We start from the raw sequence: 18,289 nt of genomic DNA on the forward strand, positions 1-18,289 counted from the left end.
TTTGATATTGAGATGCATGAGCTGCTTATAAATTTTGGAGATTAATCCTTTGTCGGTTGCTCCATTTGCAAATATTTTCTCCCATTCTGAGGGTTATCTTTTCATCTTGTTTATGGTTTCCTTTGCTGTGCAAAGGCTTTTAAGTTTCATTAGGTCCCATTTGTTTCTTTTTGTTTTTATTTCCATTTCTCTAGGAGGTGGGTCAAAAAGGATCTTGCTGTGATTTATGTCATAGAGTGTTCTGCCTATGTTTCCCTCTCAGAGTTTGATAGTGTCTGGCCTTACATTTAGGTCTTAAATCCATTTTGAGTTTATTTTTGTGTATGGTGTTAGGGAATGTTCTAATTTCTACAAGTAGACTCTTAAGCTTTCCCAAATTTAACATTTTTAGTTTCCAGTATTTGGGAATGGACCTTAAGCTCTGCAATGCAGTGCTTTATAATTCTGTCAGATCATAAATATGACTTTGAGAATGCAAGGCTGGTTTGTTGGAACCATTCACAGTCAAGGAGAAAGTCTATACCCATATCTTCTCATGTGTGTATTTTATAGAGGAAATCATATGCTGTTTTTGTAATTACAGAAGCCCGAGGACATCCATCACAAATGTTAATGGTCTACTGGTTGTACTTAAATTACAATTGCTTCCATTTACTCACCTATTTACTCGCTCACTCACTCACTGAGACCTCCTCTGTGCCTGCAGAACCTCCTACCAAACACTTCCCTTACCTTTGTCATTAGCCTCTTCTCATTTTGATCTCTCTTCTGACCAGTGGCCTGATTTTTCTACTCACTTTCAAATGCCCCTGAGTATCACATTTAAAGTCACTTATTTCATAGCACATTTATCTTTTTTTCTTCTGTATTCCAAACACATTCTGAATCAAATTCAATCTTAATTTGAAGGGTACCTGTCATTGTATTCAAACTGTGCTGTCTGCCTGTTAATGGCTTTTGGTTTGTCTTTGCTTTCTCTCTCATCTTTATGAATGCTTATTTGCTGCTTTACAACATGTGTGAACTTCCTGTTCACAGCATGTCAGCAAATAACTTGTCAAACTTCAGTGGGCTCTTGGTGATTTCTTTTAACCTCTAAAGAGCATATGGAGGGCTTCCCTGGTGGTGCAGTGGTTGAGAGTCTGCCTGCCGATGCAGGGGACACGGGTTCGTGCCCCGGTCCAGGAAGATCCCACATGCCGCAAAGCGGCTGGGACCGTGAGCCATGGCCACTGAGCCTGCGCGTCCGGAGTCTGTGCTCCACAACGGGAGAGGCCACAGCAGTGAGAGGCCCACGTACCGCATAAAAAAAAAAAAAAAAAAAAAGAGTATATGGAGTGAACAGTATCAGGACAGCAATGCTACAGAGCCTCCACACAACCCCTGTGGGAGAGGTCAGGGTTGCTATCAGATCCTACAATGGAAACTCAGGAATATATGGTGACATCTGAACAGAGAACATGAGAACATGTCAAGTATGGACTGAACCTACTTCTTGATTTTCCAATGCCGTTTTACCTCTCCTAAGCAAAATAACAGATTTCTGTTTCCTGATCCCAGTCTGTCCTTTTAGAACCTCTCCATGTTAACATTCTTCTCTTTGTGCAGTGTTTTCCAAATGTCAGCCATTCACAATCACATTTTTTGTTATAAGCTTTCAAACTCAAATGATAATTTCCTTGATATTTTAAACATTTGTCACCCTAAATATATTCATATGACATTTCTCTTTCTAATCATTACCGTCAATAAAAACCTCACTATCAATTGCCACAAACATAAATAAGATGAAAAGAAAACAGTCTTTTTGTACTTTCTACTATTGGCCTCTGTACTTGCTGAACCTGAGCCTATTCTCTTTATCTTGCAAAGGGAGAGCAGGAAGTGTTCTGGTTATCAGTTGCTGCAAAACAAACCACCCAAATTTGGGGCTTAAAATGACATTTTACGACTATTTCTCACATTTTTGTGGATTGACTTGGGTCATCTGGTTGTTCTCAGTTGGGGTCTCTCATGTGGTTGCAGTTAGCAGCTGGAGCAGGAGTCATCTGAAGGCTCAGCTGGGCTGGATGTCATGATGGCTTTCTTATTTATTTATTTATCTATGGCTGCGTTGGGTCTTCGTTGCTGCACGTGGGTTTTCTCTAGCTGTGGCGAGCAGGGGCTACTCTTCGTCGCGGCTCACAGGCTTCTCATTATGGTGGCTTCTCTTGTTGTGGAGCACGGCCTCTGGGTGCACAGACTTCAGTTGTGGCATGCAGGCTCAGTAGTTGTGGCTCGTGGGCTCTAGAGTGCAGGCTCAATAGTTGTGGCACACGGGCTTTGTTGCTCCGCGGCATGTGGGATCTTCCTGGACCAGGGATTGAACCTGTGTCCCCTGCATTGGCAGGTGGATTCTTAACCACTGCATTGTGATGACTCTCTCTGGTTGGGCAATAGATGCTGGCGGTTTGCTGCGACTTCCCTTAGGATTGTACTGTAGGGCCTACACATCGCTTCTTCATGTGGCTTGTCCTTCTCACATATAGCAGCTGGGATCTAAGAGTAATTGTTCAAAGAGGTCTTGGTGGACCCTACTGGGCTTCTTATGGCCTAGCCTCTGAAGTCTCATAATATCTTAGTCACATTCTATTGGTTAAGAAGTCACTAACGCTAGTACAGATACAGGGATAGAATGGCAAAGAATTTGTGGTTATCTTTAATCTACCACAGCTTACTGTTAGAGTGGTGTTAAAAACTAGCACCAAACTTAGATGTTCTCTATGTTGCAATCAGAACTGAACCAAAAAGGGAATGACTTTCTCACTATGTAAATCAATGTTATTTAATTCCATCTCCATTCATCTCCTAAACTCATCTTGGTGCTGGCAGTGAGCACCTCCTTACTGTATTCACCCTCTTCTGTGTCTCTTGCCTTTGATAGTTCAAGTATTAATTTGGCTGGTATGTTCTCACATTCTCATTCACAGGGTTACCTTCTGCCTTTTGCTAATGGTAGTATACAAAGAAGAGAGACAGAAAGCCCAGAGAAGCATTGTAATAAACAGAATTAGCTTTTTCAAGGCAAATAGCCAGGTATTATATAAGTCAACTTAGAAGGCATCTTTACAAAAATTCTGGAGATATAGCTACACTGGTTTCCAGATTTAGCAACTTCTCTGGCTCATTAGGAAGGACTATTTGGGAAGAGGAATTCTTAGTAGACATCTTTCTTCATGGGTCAGACTTCTGATTCAAATGTGTGGGTGAGATTTTAACATTTTTCCCAGGGGTTAAATGGTGTGGTTCCATTCCTAAAATGAAATAATTTGAGCATCAACATATGTGTGCATTATGGAAAATTTTAAGATTATGCAGTTTTTGGGAATAATCCAAACAGATACTTATACTTAGCATTAGTGAATTTATGGCAAGTGCATGTGAAAACTGATAAACAAATAGGGTGTAGTATTTTTTTTTCTCTTTTAGGAAAAGCAAAAAGAAAGACCTATTTTTTTGTTTTGAAAAATGCACAAACTATTAAACTTAAGCTTGAAAACAAAGGTCATTGTTATTGAAATTTGACGGTATGAAATATATTTTTGTTTGTTTTATTTTCATCTTTTTAACCAACTCGGTGAAAGACATCCTAAACGCTACATGAAACACAACAGAATATTTTTTTCTTCCAATATTAAAAAAAAAATGACACACAAATATTTTTAAGAAACTTCTATATAATCAAGGCAGAGATCTGGATAAAAAACACCTCTAAGTAATCATGTTCTTCATTTCTTATAGTTACAGTCAGAAATTGCTTCCTAATCATAATTAAACATTGTGTACCGGTGTTTAAAATGTTCCTAGATGCACATTATTTAAAAAAATCAGTCTGGCCAAACATTTTTTGCCAGAACCAACATTCCTGAGAGCCTGAACTAAAAAACTGGTAAAAAAAGGAAAAAATATCCAGACTCCACAAATGTCTCAGAATTTGTCTTTAAATGGGAGAAAAATTTAAAAAACACACATGGAACTTTCTGAAAGGTCTTTAACAAGCTACCTTGGGAGCTCTACTCAAAAAAAGAAGTTGATGTAACTAAAACAGATGTTTCAGTGCAGCTCCAAAAATCTTTATAAAGACAGCTATTTGGAGGGATGGTCCTGGATCCGAAGTTTTGTTCCGTGTGTATCTACATTAGGTATGCATGACTCATCTCAGTTGTCATATCCCTGTAATTTCCTCCTGAGTAGCGGTCATAACCACCCTGGCTTCTGCCGCTATAGTCTCTGGACCTTCCATATCCATATCCATATCCTCCAGGTCGGCTATCATACCTGCCACTTCCATAGCCCTGGTCCCCACCACCTCTAGAGTAGCTGCGACCACACCCATAAGCCCCAAAGGCACCCCCTCTTGTTCCCCGGGTCGACTTGCCCGTGTGGTCTACACGGATCTGACGACCGTCCGGAGACTCTCCATTCATGGCTCTCATGGCATCTGAGGCATGCTCTGGATTGGTGAAGGTGATGAAGCCAAAACCCCAGGATCGCTGAGTGTCCCGGTCCTTGACAACAACCACCTCAGAAATAGGTCCGAAGCTGCTCAAGTGGTCTTGCAGAGCCTGCTCATCAGTGTTGAGGTTGAGCCCTCCCACAAAGAGCTTCCCTTCTTCAGAGGACATGGCGGTAAATTCAAGTCCTGGAAATTAAGTAAAAGGCCGAAGAGACAGCTACTGCCAAGAAACCGAGAGACTGGCTATGAAATATTTTTGAATTGGTGTATTGCTTTATATTTGTATCTAGTTATTACATGCATATATTTCAAATAAAGGTATACAGTTTGAGAACATCCTTTCATACAAGTGTCAGTGCTTCCTTTAACCTTGCTCAAACTATTGTGTTGTGGATAAACATGCAGGGTGACATAATAGTTCTTCATTTTGGACAAGCAGTTTCTTCTAATTTACATTATCGCTCAACATAAATGGCTTAACTGTCAGGGTTAAATCTCCTTGGCTCTGTACTCAGTTACATTAAGCAAGCAAATGTTGTTTATTTGGTAGTAAGTCCTAACTGTGAAGAGCTATTAGGAGCTTCCAGTTAGTTATACAAAAATTCTTTCTTGACCCCATTAGATTTTTAAAGAAGCAAGATAGGTACTAGCTAATGCTTGAAATATATCTTAGATAAATATTTGAGATGTGAATGGAATCCATGCTAACATTATTGTCACTGGCACAGTTTTTAGCTCTGAAGGTTTCTGAAATGGATTATTTTTTGAAAGTGCTGTTAAACATGGTTAGGGACCTGTCTGTCTCTGTCTCTCTCTCTTTTAAATTACACTGGATTCCACAATTTAAAAAGTTCTTATGAGAACAGTATGATGGAAATATATATTTGAACTTTCTTTTTTTGTGGGTATTAAATCACTAATGGGTCACTCTACTGATGAGTTTCCCTACTTTTGCCTAATTTCAAGATTAAATTCAGTCAAACATATTTATTAAGAGTTGTTAATAACTTAGATGCTACAATAGTAAATGAAATAATAGACTCTCAATTATGTACACATCTGGGCATAACAATGTAAAAATAAATATACCTAGAAAAATATCTGAAGAAAATATACTAGCATGTCAATAATCACTGTCTTAATATGTTTGCATGATATTTTCCCCTTTGGTAATTTTTTCTTTATACCTTTCTTTCATTTTAACTTTCTAAAATGAGAATGTTTTAGCATAGGCATATGTCAAATAACTGAATGAAATCCTGTAATTGCTAATGTTTATGCTTCAGCTGGGTTGTTAGTTTTTAAATTATGTTCATAAATAAATGATTAAAGAAAAGGTATCTAGGTCAGCCACTTTCTAGCTTCATTTGTGCCATAGTGACATTTGTTATACACATCTCGCCCCTATTAGTTTTATACATTTATATTAGTAGTCTTATAAACACTCCAGGTGGAAACAGCTCTACCTTCTAGGTGATGAGGCAGTATGTTCCTCTACCTATGAATGAAGCTGCTTCCCCTCTTTCACCCTTTGTTCAGTGGCCAAGAAGTCTCCCATTCTTCATTTGGAAGTGACTGCAGCTCTTATTAGCAGACCAGCAGAAGTGGCCTGGCCCATTTCTCTGACTCAAAGTGACTCACTGGGATCCTCAGCAAAATTCCTTTCCCTTGTCTTTTCAGCTTTCAGGAGCTTCAGAAGGTTAAGTAGAAGGGATGTGAGTGATTAAAGGATATTTTATAGGAATAATTGAAAGCTGTGTATTTTATATATTTTGACCTAGGTTAGAGGACAGGAATGCTATGCATTCAGATTCTGGGCAGATGTGAATTTTCATGAATAACCATGAAAAAGATAAAAACAGTGCTAGGTAACCAGCAAAGTGAGTGATACAGAAGACTTTGTACTTCTGCCTCTTCTACCTTTGTTTCTCATTCTTCGACTTGTATGATCCCTTATCCTTTCTCTATCAGTGTGAGGTTGTAGAATAATGGAAAAAAAGAGAAAACAATATACTTAATACCAATCCATTTATTTAATCAAATTTTTGCCTAAAATTGTCCTGTTGCATTTTTTTCTCCTGTAATGCACACGTGTCACTGAGTGAGAGAAGAGGAAGCCATTCCCATGGGGTGAATCTTCATGGAAGAGTGTGCAGTAATTTGTGCAAATGACTACTAGTCATAAGACTTCTAGATTAAGGAAAAATCCATTACAACTGCTGTGTATAAGTGAACAATCGAAAAGTAATTAATGTGGTTTGAAATGGACTATGTGCCATCTTTTAACCTGATCATACTTTTATAAGAGAAGATAGTGATCTTTTAGCATATAATACTTACCATATATGTCAACCTCCCATTTTAAAGAGGTGCTTTTGAAAATATCAGTTAAGGAGAATCTCTAATTACTACATTGCTTCAAGAAAACATACTATTTTGGTCGTTAGAAACACGACTCCATCAGATCTGCTCTTCACAAAATAGAATACATGCAAATGATGTGACTGAACTCAACCTCAGATGTTTTGCAGTTGAATTATTTGGTGCAGTATCTTGAGAGAAAGATGTTTGGGTTATTTCATATTTGATGACTTTGAATATGTGAAAATTAAGGAGTTAAAAATAAAATGCAATAACTGGATATTTATTTTTCTTCTTAATAGTTTATTGCATAAAGAGACCTCATTTTTCTACTGTGCCTTATTCTTTGATACTATTCATTTCCTTGTAAGTTTAGGAAAAGTGATGTATGTTCTTAGATCTCCAGTTTATTGATTTGTATCAAACCTCTGCTTTTATCAGTGGTCAGGCCTGCTGAGCTACAAAGTATGAACAGTGAAAGGGACTTTGTAATCCAGTAGGTCATCTGCCTCCAGAATTTTCAGAGAACCATTTTGCAACTGCTAGGACAAATCTTGAGGGGGCATGTGTGCAGTTTTATTAATTGTATTTGTAATTCACAGAAGTTCTTACATAAGGAGAAAGATGGACAAAGTGTTTTTTTTTTTTTAAGTTTTTCTTTCTGTCTGGAAAGGGTGTATTTGGTTTATTGTATCTTCTATTATCGCCTTTTCTATAAAAGTGTTTTAGTGAATGATGTAGAAGTTATTCTTTATGATACTCATGCTTCATTCTGTATCAAATCTCTGAGTGATCAGGGCTTGTGGACAGCAGAGTTGTGAGGGACAGGTTGGCTGGAGGATGGCAGGGAAGGTAAGTGAGGGGTTTGGGCCAAGTCACATTCTATGTTCACTGTCTTAAACTTCTCACGGGTAAATTACAGCTGGAGTGAAAATAAGGGCCACCTTGACAGGGAAAGGAAAGTGGGAGGTGTCTCAGAAGGGAAGACATAACCTATGCGGTGTCTATTGCCGGCAGCCAAGCCCGGGATCGCTTTGTCCCTATAAAAGTGTTTAAATCAGGCTGATGGAAGTCATTTTCATTATACACTTTCCTGTTGCCTCGCCCACCTCAGAGCAGTGGTCTGGAATTGGTGCTGTAATTTATACTACTCTGAGGATATTTCTTTTTTTTTTTAAAGAGGATAAAGTCATTGAACTGGACTAGAATCACATGCAACTCAGCTATTGCTGTAACAGCAAATTATATGGCTGATCTTTAAGTTACTAATTTCTTCATCCAAATTCTGCCCATTCTTTTCTCTTCCATGCAGAAGTTACCAGTACCTTTACACAAGTGGACTTGATGGGGTTTCTGCCTTCCTATATAGAGACGGCTTTTCTGAGAATGATTTCAGGGACATTAGGATGGACCTTGTGCCCTTCGTCAACCAGTCTACCAACCCACGGACCAACCAATCTTTTTACCATGGGACAGAGCCCTTATTCCCAGGTTTAAATTCAGTATGAAGTATAAAGGACTATGATAAAACTCTTTCTTGAATGTTTTTATTACTACAAGATCAGTTGAACATGAAAGGCGAAATGGAGAGGCTAAAGGTGTTTTGGGAGGTTACTAAACTGGAGGGCCGTGGTCATTCTACACACTATTTATGTGTATTCCCAGTTTTGTTTAGGTTGGACCATCAAATATTCTTCATGTATCAGCACCGGGCTATTTTAGAAGAAATTCTCTAGAGTGGTGAATGAGTAAGACATGGTGTCACTGAAAGACCCAAAGAATGACCAGTTTCTCTGTTTTAGGCTTTGCCGGTCCTTCCCACAGTTTCTCTGTTTGGCCATTGCTACTAATACTGCAGAGCCCTCTGCTACTTGGTTATCCATTCCACAGTCACCGCCTGACATGAGATGGGGCTAGTTTCTGTGCTGATCCTGTGGAAGGAGGTTGTGTTGGGAACTTGGGTTTTTTCTTCAGCTTGTGATGGCTGAGGAATTGCCATCCTAAAACGCCTCTTTACTGCACTGGAAACAGTTATTTCCCATTTCCACAGACTTGTGCTTTCTTGAGAACTCAAGATCGTGTGTGTGTGTGTGTGTGTGTGTGTATAGAAAGATGATTTCAATTTCGTTTAATTCAAGAGCCATTCCTTAGTCATCTACTATTAGTAAGACACTCTGCAGGTGTTGGAGGGGTTCAAGGTGAGGCAAGGACTGTGGCCTCGAGTTAACATTAAAGTCAGTGGGGACTTGGGGTTCAGAATGGAGAAGAAATAGAAGACAGCATTCTAAGCATTACACTGTAAGTGCTGAAAGGAAAGGGAGATCACATCTAATATGGAAGACATCCTGATTTGGTCAGGTCTGCTGGTTTGGGCCTTGTTTTCTTCTCTTTTGGTGAGGCTTAGGGTCAATCTATAAAAAGTAAGAAACTGGGCTTCCCTGGTGGCACAGTGGTTGAGAGTCCACCTGCCGATGCAGGGGACACGGGTTCGTGCCCCGGTCCGGGAACATCCCACATGCCGCGGAGCGGCTGGGCCCATGAGCCATGGCCGCTGAGCCTGTGCGTCCGGAGCCTGTGCTCTGCAACAGGAGAGGCCACAACAGTGAGAGGCCCGCGTACCATAAAATAAAATTTAAAAAAATAGGGGGGGGCGGGGAAAGAAAAAAAAAAAAAAAGTAAGAAACTAATAAAGGAAATATTTTAAAGTACCTGCTCCTAGAAACAAAGCGTGTGTGAGAGGAGCAGTTACTGGCTCTCTGCTTTTCTAAAGGCTTGCCCTTGATGTAAGGCTATGGAAAGAGAACTTGTAAAAATTTCAATGAGTGGGGTGGGCGCCATTTCTTAGCCGATTCTTACTGATTCAGGAGCTCATTATCTAGTTGGAGAATTGCCTAAGTTGCCCTCTTTTTCTCCTCCTTTTCTTTCTGCCTCTTATCTGATATTTGTGTCATTTCTATATATTAATTCCTTCATAGCAGGTAGAAAGGAAATGAAAAAGATTAATTGCAAATCTAGAAAGACTGGTTGAGGAAAAGGCTGTGATATTTGGACACAATGAGAGTAGTAGTTGGTAAATTGGCTATTTATTCTGGTTCATCATCATCATTATGGATAATGACTGTGGAAGTCAATGGCACTGGGCCTGTTGAGTGACTTAAGATCAAGGTGTATCTTGGACAAGAGTGGGAGGAAAGTTCTTTATTTTATATATTGTCCTGAACTATGGCCTACATTATATAATGATTTTTTTGAAGTCCTTATGCTTTTCTTCCTCTTCTTTTTTTTTTTTTTGATACAGTATTTAAATTTCTGAGCCTAAAATAGACTTCCTGGAAAAGGAAGCTAGGTTAGAAATGGTTATAGCTGCAGAGATACACGCTGTGAGATGCTTCCAGAAATCTGTAAGGCAGATAGATATAAGCGCATTTTGGCTTGATACACTTAACTCTAATGCACCTCATCCAATTAGAATTTATGGCAACTGTCATTCAATATTAGAAGCTATAGTTAAAAAATGAGTACTTTAAAATGAATGTGTTTATGGTCCCTTCTCTTATCTCAGGAAACATGTTGGTTTGCCAGCAAGTGTTTTTTTCTTTTGTTAGGATCCTTTCTAGGTTGTAAATGGATAGGAAGGGATTTCTTTCTTCAGCTCTTTTAAAAGTAGTATGAGCAAGGGATAATATGATAAAGTGCCTAATGTATCCCCAAACTGACTTTCACTGAGTTCATGGAAGTTTATAAATGTGCTGTAGTGAGGGAGTGTTCATTAGAGATGAGAAGGAGATTACTGTTCATACCTTTGACTTTGTGAAGGCAGCATATCCACATTCACAATGCCTTCCCCGTAACCATAGCAATCAAGTCAGGATGTTTCTCTCTCTTTTTCTCTCATATTGAAAAACATTATTAGAATGTTTAATACTATTTGGATGAGTATATTCAGGTAAGAGAGGCATAAGTTTGAATTCTGACCTCCGGATAAAATTTTCTAAGGTCCATTTCTCTCTTTGTCTCACCTCTCTCAGCAGCTACTTCTATCGATTACATGTGGTCCCAAGTACCCATGATGTTCTCTGCCATACTGGCTTCTCAATATTGTAGAGATTGTTTGGACAAAGACATTTTAGAAATAAATGTTAGATATAGAATTTTGAAAACAAACACAAACTACACACAGTTACAATGAAAGATTAAATAGAAATCAATCAGATATTTGATATAAGGATTAAAGAACTTGAATTCATTAATCCCAAAGAGAAAGGCTGAGGGGAAGGTCAAAAGAATTATGAATTTTCCATGTAGAGGAATGACTGACTTAGGACTCCATACTGTTCTCTAACCATTTAAGATGGTATCTGGCACCTGGGCTTACTTTGCGCTTTGTAGTTGGGATGGGTCAGGCAATGATCCCCACGGCTGGTGATGAATAGAGAAGTTACTCCCAAATTACCTTTGGAACAGACTTGTTTAAATTTCAGATTTTCACCTTCAACTCTGATATGACAGCTCCAAGTCTGTGTCTCACAGACATCTCAAGTTTACATGGTTAAATTTCTTGATCTTCCCCTAGAAATATGCTTCTCTTCTAGTCTTCATGAGTAAATAAATGCCTCTGTCTTCTTAGGACCTTGGGATCTATCTTTGACACATCTCTCTACATTCAGTGCATCATCAATCTGTGTTGATTGTACTTCCAAGTGTACCTTTGCCCCACCAACTTCCCAAGTCCACCTTCACTGCCACTGTGTTAGTCCAAGCCACCAACTTCTACACCTGGATGTCTTCAGTTTGACCTTCTAATTGATCTCATAACCTCCACATTTTCCTTTCTTCAAGCTCTTTTCCATACAATGGTTAGACTATGGAACAAGCTATGCTGCTGTAATCTAGTATCCCTGAAATAATGTGTTTCAGACAAGAAAGACATTTAATTCTCTCTCAAGTAATATCTAAGCTAGGCAAGTGTCTTCAGCTGTTTGGGCTATTCAAATATCCTCAAAACATGATTTCTATTTTGGGCCCTAAACTCCACTTGTTACTCTCTTCCACCAGTGAGTAGAGGGTTAAGGGCTAGGTGAACACATACCCAGTCCTTAAAGAGGACTGCCTAGAAGCTTGGAGAGTTTATATAACTTCCTGAAGGTTACACAGCTATTTGGTAGAAGAACTGATTGGATCTGAGGTTTGTGTGACTCAAAAGCCCACGAGACCACTTGTAGGGGGAAAGAAATAAAACATATAGCTGTTGCACTCCAAATTAACATTGAACCTATTAAAATCCATATTTTGCAATAATTATGTAAAATTTTCAATTATGTAGAGATAAAAATGGCATTATTAAGAGTGAAAAGATAAATAGAAATAAGAACGTTTGAAAACTAGATTTGTGAATGATATGAAACAAATATATCACTATCATAAGAAAAAATAATACCTTCCACTGATGGGGGTGGGAATGGAGGTGAGACAGCACTAATGGCACCCTTTTTTTGTGGGAATTCTTCACTAGGTGGAGCAAAATACTCAATAAAATGAAAAACAATTTTCTATCCAACTTCTCGGTTATATCCATTTAAGCTTTTTTTTAATTATTCAAACAGAAAGTCACAAAAATTATAATCATCCTCATCAGTTCACTCAGTCCCACGTAATTAATTTTTTTTTCATCTTGATCTTTTGTTAGCACTTTTATGAATTCATCGGTTTTTCCATTAGAGCTCTGAAAATGCTTATTCATTCAGTTCAGCAGTATAGTCAGTTACCAGAAACCTGTACTTGTCAGTCTTTTCCATGAATTCCTTGAAGATGAAACCCTTTTAGAGGAACATTTTTGCAAAAGCATCAGAGTACACCTAGAACTGTCTGTAAATGACAAAAGACTTAAAAATGACCACGGTTAAAGATTTGATGAAAGTTCATAATAATGCAATTGACAAGGAAATTTAGTTATTTCTGAGATAATACATTTTAAAGTAATAACTAGAATTATGACTTATAACATTATACCAGAACATATAAGATTTTTAGAAATTTCATGTAATGTCTGAAACATTTATATTAACATATTTACATACAAATAACCCAAAGAAAGTTTAGTATTAGTTGTTTTTTGGTTTGTTTGGTTTTTTATACTGCAGGTTCTTATTAGTCATCAATTTTATACACATCAGTGTATACATGTCAATCCCAATCGCCCAATTCAGCACACCACCATCCCCACCCCACCCCAGTTTTCCCCCCTTGGTGTCCATACGTTTGTTCTCTACATCTGTGTCTCAACTTCTGCCCTGCAAACTGGTTCATCTGTACCATTTTTCTAGGTTCCACATACATGCGTTAATACACAATATTTGTTTTTCTCTTTCTGACTTACTTCACTCTGCATGACAGTCTCTAGATCCATCCACGTCTCAACAAATGACTCAATTTCGTTCCTTTTTATGGCTGAGTAATATTCATTTAATAGCTTCAGTAGGGAGATGTTACACAGTGTAACTAGCTGCTCTCAAGTTAACATAAAGTAGAAAACAGGTGAAATCAGACTTCGGGATACCTAAAGCAGTGGCTCTTAATCCTGAACACACGTTAAAATCAACCTGAGGAGCATTTAAAGCTTCCTGATTCCAGCTGCAGCCATGTCTATGAAATCAGAATTCTGGGGATAAGACCTGCATTCGTTTGCTAGGGCTGCCATAACAGAGTACCACAGTCTGGGTGACTCATGATCATTTATTTATTTACTATGATTTATTTTCTCACCATTCTGAAGGCTAGAAGTCTGAGATCAAGGCGTCTGCAGCATTGGTTTCTTCTGAGGCCTCTCTTTGTGGCTAGTGGATGGTGGTCCTTTGCTCCCTGTTGTTCCACATGGTCTTTCCTCTGTACCTGTTTGTGTCCTAATCTCCCCTTCTTGTAAGGACTCCTATTCTTATAAGGATTGGGGCCCATCCTAATAACTTCACTTGACCTTTTTCGAGAACCCATTGCCAAGTACAGTCACATTCTGAGGTACTAGATGTAGGACTTAAACATATGAATATGGTGGGGGCTTGGGGGGCAACTTAGCCACAACAGGACCAAAGGATCAATGTTTTTAACCTCCACCCTCAAGAGATACCAACATGCACCCGAATGTGAGTCAGTGCCCTACTAAGGATTCTCAAACCTGACTGCATTAGAATCACCAGGCAAGCTTAAGAAAAAGGAGAAAACACCAATGCTTAGGCATCACCCTCAGAAGTTTGATTTCATCTATGTAGAATGCGGTATTGTTAGTTTCCAAAGGCTCCCAGATGATTTAAATGTGTACCCAGGTTTGATCATTGCTGTCCTAAAATGTTTAACTGTATAAGAGAAAGCATATTTCTTACCTTTCTCTCAGTTTTTTCTTTGAAAATTTGTTAAGAAACACAGCTTCTTTCTATGAAAGATGTATATCTAACAAAGAAAAATTCAGGTCTAAAAAAAGAGCTATATACTTCTAAGGTGGTATAGTTTCAAACATCAAGGATGGGTTTTGATATTAGTTTGCATGTGACTTACAGTTTTTTTTCTCTGCTTAATGGAAGTAAATCAAAGGAACTAGGGCATATCACTCAGAAAGTAAATGAAGTGAAGAAACTGACATTAAAATGATTAACTAAAATGTCATAACTTTTAGTGAAATTTCTTGATGAAAGAAATGATGTTTTTCAGCTCTCAGAAGGAAGCTAGAAAAAAAAAAGGAGGCTAGATTTTCCTTTCCAGATGATATAAATATATGATAGAAACTCATTGATTTAATCAGGCTAATTTCTGTGTTTTGAAGTAAAGCAACTTATCTGGCATTTTTCATTAAGGCTGTATGACAGCTGGCTGCTTCCTAGAATGCAGTACTGTGACAGAGATTATTTTATAAAGCCATGGATCAGCTGCCCTTGTAATTTGCTTAAATTAATTATATGTATATTTCTTCACTCTCTGGGCTTAAAAAAGGCTGCACTTGGTTGAGGAAACAGTACTATTGTTTCAATTACAAAAGACCATTTCTACTGTGCTATGTTACACACGGACACACTGTCTTTCCCATTGTGCCTTAATACTATTTTTGGTTTCATTTTTTTCAGAAAGTTATTTTTAAATAGTATGATTTCATTTTGACTGAATTATGTAGCTTTAATCAGGCGATTTGGAAGGGGTATTCAACATCAGAAAAAGCATCATTTAAACTATAAAAGTATACAGTTCCAGGAGAGTAGTTAATTTTTATTTGTCCTTTCTCTCTGTTAATTTCTGACACAGAGATCTGATGATGTGAGCTTTTATCTTAAAACAAAACTATGATTACACCTCTGCAGTAAGTAATCACTTTCTAAAGTTGTATGGTACCCATGTCTTGCTGAAAGCTCTATAGGAATTCAAAGGGCTGAGATTAAACTGGACTTAAATATACCAGTAAATTTAGATATTTTATTTTAAAACACTTAAGAATTCAGCCCTAAGAAGTTCACTAGCAAAGTACCCAAAGGCAAAACCAAATCTTATGTTTTCCTTTTATTCAAACTAATGACTGACCTGGGACACAAGTGCCCACATGGACTGAGGTAATGATTTTCTCAGTGACAGGAGCTGCTTTTGGTTAAAAATGGATTGAATGGAAAAGAATGAGAAATGAGGTTTTTTGTTTTGATTTTAGTCATTTTTTTTTTACCATGGAACCAGAGGTGAGATTTGGTCACAACTCAATGCCACTGTAATTCCCAGTTACTGTGTGGATTATTAGCCCTCATAATTCTACTTTCTCTGTTTCTTCCATTGTTGTGAGAAAACAACAAAACCTCATAGATATGCCTCATGGCAAAGTTTTACATTTTGCCTCTACGAGTGCCTTTAATACTGTTTGGAATTCTTTTATTCGTACCTTGGGGATCCCTATCCAGTGGCTTCCAGATTTAGCTACTCATAGAGATCTCCTGGGGACCCTGTTAAAAATTGATCCCCCAGTTTCATCCTGGACCTGTTGAATGCTCCTGAGGATGGGGCTGGGGAGTCTTTCTGTTTGACTGCCTCCCTGGGTGAGTCTTGGTGAGATCAGCCTTTCTCTGGTCCAGGGAATGGTCTTTGGGGACTCCTGGTGGTTCACTCTAAGAGAATTACTGTTCTTAATTCCTTCCACTCCTGTAAATTCGCATTCCTAATTTCCCCTTAAGGAGATGACTGGGCCTTTCCTTCACTTGAAAACTAAGGCCAGCCAGGAAATAACCCTCATATTCCCTTCTGTTTACCTCAGAAACATGTTTTCTAGATATCATCTTTCTTTGAATTTCATAGGGAAGGGCTTCCTGGTTGAAAGTAAACTCCTCCATTTTTGCTTCTCAATTCATCCATTTCCATCTTTAGTTTCCCTTCACACCACCATCTAACCTTTAACCATTTAAAAAAAATTTAATTGCATCGTTTCCCTTTGCCTTTGAACAATCCAGATTTCCTCTGTCTGAAAAATTCTTTCTCCCATGACCCTTGCTACCACTGAAGTAGTTGAATTTCTCAGTCTTTTCCCCGTCAAACTTCCAAAAAGAATGATTTATTTCTTCCTTACCACTAAGTTTTTCAGTTCTTGTTCTTACCACTCTAAACCACCCGCCTCAGTAATTTCCTCTAATTATGAAATCAGTTTTCTTTTCTAGCAGTTAGATCAGTGTTTCAAAGCAGAAAATAAAACTGTGAAGAGAACTATGAAAAGAAAAGGTTTTTCTTCTTCATCTTCTTTAGAAAATGAAATTAGAAATACACAAAGGATGAATGAATTATCTATTGTGAACATCTGATGAGTAAGTATGGTGGCCCCAGTAAAGGTTCTGGCATCCCCCAAAAGATAAGGTCAGAAGATAAATCTGTCCTGGTTTATCCTTGGCATGGGTTCATCACAGGTTCTCTTGTTTAATGGCCCATAACTAAGACTTTGATAATCGTATTTGGTGATGGATACTCACATATTTTATTGCAAGATGTTTTAACCAGATCTTTCTTGATTTGGAAAAAATTTTTCTGTTGCTACAATGTGGGAATCCCTTTATTATTAGAATATCAGAATAATTTCCACATTCTCTGGGGTTGCCTATAACTTACAAACTATTTTATTTTTCTCTGTATCTAAACTAAGTAAATCAAAACAATTATGATGAAAGTATTTCATGAAAATGATTAAGTCAAATACTTCTGTAAAGCAGACTTAAAACCCCCCAATATTCTTTTCTTCTCCTACTGCCTTGTTCCACTTACTAGATGAACCACTTCAATGTTTTTACCTATTTGTTCTAGTATTTACTTCCTTACTTGAAAAGAATATGCTTCTTGATTAATCAGTTTAATTCCTATTAGGGTATATTAGGATCTTCACTTACTTATACCTCCTCTTCCTTTAAGTTCAAAATCCCATCATGAACAGATAATTTCTAAGCATGCCCTGATCTGAAATGAGTATACTACAAAGCTGAACTGAATAATTTGGTCTATGTAGCAAAGTCAAAAATTTTACTTCTTCCCTATATAATTTATTATGTTTAAATGTTTGGTTAATCTTTTCCCAATATCTTATTATGTCTATGTGAGTGCTTTCCACAGCTGAGTAATCCACAGTGTGACTGCATTTCCTATTTTTGTTGTCATTTTTACCTGGAATAAATAATTGCCTTATTTTTTCCCCTTTGTTTAATTTTCTTTGAATGCTATTTCTTCCAACATCCTATAACAGTTCTGTAAAATATCTCTCACTACAGTGTTCCACATGCTCAAGCAGTCAGATAATTTACCACTTCCTTTTTTTTTTTTTTTTTTTTTTGTGGTACGTGGGCCTCTCACTGTTGTGGCCTCTCCTGTTGCGGAGCACAGGCTCCGGACGCGCAGGCTCAGTGGCCATAGCTCACGGGCCCAGCCGCTCCGCAGCATGTGGAATCCTCCTGGACCAGGGCACGAACCCATGTCCCCTGCATCGGCAGGCGGACTCTCAACCACTGCGCCACCAGGGAAGCCCCTACCAGTTCCTTTTCTATTCCTGCTTCTTGGAGCCTCTGTCTCCCACTCCAGTATGCACTGTCTTCACTAGGCCTGAGGCACAGCTGTTACTCTGGCAGTGCCATTGCCTCTCTCCTGTATTTCCTAAATCCACATCCTCTTCTTTCTTGGTTTTTTCCTTTGTTTTGGTGGGACATATCCTATAGTGGCTTCTTGAGAAAGGTGCTTGGGAAAAGAATTTTTACTCTTTGCATGTCTGAATGGACTAATTCACTGTAGGATGATCAGACATGTTAGCTAGATTTTTCATTGAGACCCACCACCCCTCCCCCCTCCCCGAAAGTATCACTATTTATAAATCTTTTCTCTTGGGCAAGAGTGCTCAGTGTCCTACCAGGGGAATGCAGTCTGAAGGTGGATGTTCTCGAGTTGAACAAA

General features: G+C 38.3%; 1 protein-coding gene and 1 pseudogene across 1 annotated transcript in view; one reads left to right on the forward strand and one right to left on the reverse strand.

Moving 5' to 3' along the window:
* Positions 1-18,289, forward strand: part of PLCL1 (phospholipase C like 1 (inactive)) — a 359,403-nt gene that overhangs the window by 118,365 nt on the left and 222,749 nt on the right. The gene's annotated exons all lie outside the window — the stretch shown is intronic.
* On the reverse strand, positions 4,173-4,664 carry LOC136125886 (RNA-binding protein 3 pseudogene; annotated as a pseudogene).

The sequence above is a fragment of the Phocoena phocoena genome, chromosome 7, assembly GCF_963924675.1.
Source record: "Phocoena phocoena chromosome 7, mPhoPho1.1, whole genome shotgun sequence".
NCBI classification, from domain to species: domain Eukaryota; kingdom Metazoa; phylum Chordata; class Mammalia; order Artiodactyla; family Phocoenidae; genus Phocoena; species Phocoena phocoena.